Here is a 3,760-nt window from a genome sequence, read left to right on the forward strand (position 1 = left end):
CCACTCATTCAAGAAGTTTAGTCATGAAAAGAGGGAAACATATTGCACAATGGTCACAGAGTTCAGAGCAGGGTTAAGAGAGCCTTTTTTTTTTTTTAAGCTGAGGAAGACCTGTGGGTGTTTGAAAGCTGAGAGGGTGGGTGCTGCCAAAAGACAGGCTGGCTGGTGATGAAAATGCTCTAAAACTGATTGTGGAGATGGTTGCACAACTCTGCGACTAGACTAAAACCACTGGATTGTCACTTTCAGTGGGTGAACTGTATGGCATGGGAATTACATCTCAATAGACCTTTAAAAAAAAAGAAGAAGGCAGGATAGATAGAACCGCGAGCTCCTTTGGGAGTCAGGAAGGGGGGTGCTCAGCAGGGGCCAGACTTAGAGAACAGAGGGGATGCAGGGTTCCTCCAAAACCCAGTGGCAGGCTGGAGGACTCACTCATCACTTGCATAGGCGTTAATGAGTGCCTACTAAGTGCCAAGTGCTGTGGTGGGGGCTGGGAGACTCAGATGCCCTTGAGTTGCTCACAACACTTGGGCGAGTCCAACATGGGCAGAGCTATGGAAGGGCACACGGAGCGTGCTGGGAGCAGGAAGAACAGGCGGAAGCAGAGACGGGATGGTCGCCCTGCTACCATCACAGTCTTCACCAACCAGAATGGGGTTGATTTCTCAATCACAGATAGACTCGCAGGTGAGCTCAGAGCTGCAGCAGACAGACAGATGCTTGGGCTGTGACTGGGGAGCAGGGATCAGCAAGGCGGGGAGCTCCATAGCCTAACTAGGAGAGTTGTTAGAAGTGCCCCATTGTGGAAGAGGTCAGAGAGTCCTGAAGCTATCATCTCCAACCCCCAAGTCACTTCCATTAGACCTCGATGCGGGGCGGGGGGGTGCTGAGAACATCAGGAGTCTTCACTGTTCTAACCTGCACATGGTTTCTTTACTTCCTTGAGTGAATGCCTCCCACCCCCAAAACCACTGTAGGGCCTGCTCATGTGGTAAAGTGATACCACTGATGATAGGTGCAGAGAGAGGGACCTGGTAGGTTTGGGGACAGGGCAAGGAGCCAGTTTGGGCCACAGAGAAGCCACCAAATGGACAAACCACGGTTGGAAGAGCACTGAGAGTCTCTTGAATCAACAGTAAGGGTCTTCGGGACACACCCCGGACCCACCTGTAATGTCAGGTATTCAACATGACCCCAAGCACCAGGACGTCCTCTTGACCGCCACCCAGACCTAATCACAGTCTTTCTCTTCATCCCCACAGAGCCACACCCCTGCTGGCCCTCTCCCTACACCGCCCTGCTCCCCAGTACATCAGGCAAACTGAGGCAGTGTGCTGGAGAGAGGGTCCTAAAAGGGGTCGTGGATTCTAGACCCCCAGGCTCTGCCCTCAACTTGCTGTGTAGCACCTGCTCTGGGCTCAGTCTCCTCACCTGTGTAAGAGGTAGAATGTGTGACGCTTCAGAGCCTGGGCTCCCCACCAGACTCCCGGGTCTTGATTTCCAGCTCTTCACTTACTAGTTTTGTGAACCTGGGACTGTTATGTATCCTCTCTGTGTCTCACTTCCTTTATCTGAAGCGGGGATAATGGTAGCATCCACCTCAAAGTTTAGTGTGAGGATTTAATGGGTTAATCAGCACAAACACTTGGAATGCTGCCTGGCACAGAGGAAGGGCTCAAAAAATATTAGGTATTTGTGTTATTATGACCATGAGGGAGGAGTGCTCAGCGGTCTCCAAGGGCCCTTCTAGCTCCGGTATTCAACCTGTCCTATCATATTTGGCTACGTTTCTAATTATGTGACCATTATTTGAGTAACCCAGGCATCTCAAATCCGAATGCTTGCTTGACCTTGGGCCTCCTTGATTTACCTTTTCCTATGACATCCTGGAGGAAGCCTCGAGCCCCCTTCCACACACTGTGGGGAGTCAGAGCCCTTCCTAGCATCTTTGAGGGCTGGGCATGGGGCGTCCTCTCACACCTTTCCTCGTGAAGCCCTCTGCCGTGTGGTGATCCACTCCTAAGCCTCACCAGGCCCACATCTGTGTGGCTGACTTTCCTGAAGATTCAAGGGTACAAGGGGAAATTACAGCACAGAGCAGGAAGTGACTTGACCATGGAGGTGAGACAGTAGGACTCTGGGTAAATAAACCTCTGTACACAAACCCAGTGGAGCACAGCACAGCTGTCAGAAAACCAGAAAGCCCTGCTGCTCCCGGGCTGATCACTAAGGAAATGCAAAGCTAAGCAAATGCTGAGTAAATACAGAGCGAGGTGCAGGGTCCTGTGAATGACATATTTGCAAAAGAAAGGGGGAAAAGCAGGAAGGAAAATATGTTTACATAGAGTTGCCCTATATACATAGAAGATCTCCGGGAAGCCACATGAGAAACTGGCGGTAAGCTTAGTGGCCCAGGGGCAGGGGTGGAGGGAGAGCTTTCATTGTGCGTATACACCTCTGTGTGCTTAATTTTTTTTTTAAGATTTTATTTATTTATTTGAGAGAGAGAACACAAGCAGGGTGAGGGGCAGAGGGAGAAGCAGACCCCCCGCTGAGCAGGAAGGCCGGGGCTCCATCCCAGGACTCCGAGATCATGGCCTGAGCCGAAGGCAGATGCTGAGCCACCCAGGCGCCCCTGTGCACTTAACTCTTTGAAATATGCAAACATATTCCCTACTAACAAAAAACAATTTTTTAAAAATTGAGATGAGACTTCTCCCTGGAGATTTCTTTGCTGGTCCTCACCCACTGGCCCTCTTTGGAGGACCCTACCCCCAGCGCTCTCCTCCCAGCTGCCCCAGACGTGACAGTTTTCTGAACACCTCAGGTCATGCGAAACTTTCACTCTGCCTTCACCTCATCCTCACCCACTCAGGCCATGCCTTTCTCACCCAAGCGGCCCATTGCTGTGTGTTCCCCACAAAAGAACCACTTCCCTAACATGAAACATAGCACATTTCTAGAAAGCAGAAAGAGCAGCTACTTCTGCATTAAACGGCCCTTTCGTTTCTTTGCCGGATCTGTTTTGGTGCCAGCCTCCCATCTGGACTGTGAGTTTCTGGAGGGCAGGCACCTGTCTCGTTCACCCTTAACCCCCGAATCACAGGTGCTTGCGTGCACACCACGTCAAATCTCCGGGAAGACAGCTGCTGTGGAATAAGAACAGCTCACATTTTTTGAGCATTTTACTACGTGCTGGGTACTCCTCTACATGCTTTTCATGCATTAACTCCTTCAATCTTCGCAATGACAGCCTTACTATCATTCCCATTGTATAGACAAGAAAACTGAGACACAGAAGATTGAGGGACTTGCCCGACATCACAGCTAATAGGTGGCAGAGCTGGGATTTGAACCCAGTCTGAGCCCAGAATATATGCTCCCAATTATTCAAATTGTCTCACGTGGCCACAATATAAGCCACACTATCCAGCCCAGCCAGTGCACAAATGAGATGGGGAGGGTGGAGCCCAGCCAGAGCTTGGGACTGAGAAGTGGGGGAAGGCCTTATGGAGTCTCCCTCTCCAGAGACTTTTTTTTTAAGATTTTATTTATTTATTTATTTGAGAGAGAGCAAGAGTGAGAGAGCACAAGCGAGGCGGGGAGCAGCAAGAGGCAGAGGGAGAAGCAGGCTCCTGGCTGAGCAGGGAGCCCCATGAGGGGCTTGATCCCAGGACCCTGGGATCATGACCTGAGCCGAAGGCAGACGCTTAATCGCCTGCGCCACCCACGCGCCCCCAGAGACTTTTTTTTTTAA

The sequence above is a fragment of the Halichoerus grypus genome, chromosome 9 (genome assembly GCF_964656455.1).
Source record: "Halichoerus grypus chromosome 9, mHalGry1.hap1.1, whole genome shotgun sequence".
In the NCBI taxonomy this organism is placed as follows: Eukaryota; Metazoa; Chordata; class Mammalia; order Carnivora; family Phocidae; genus Halichoerus; species Halichoerus grypus.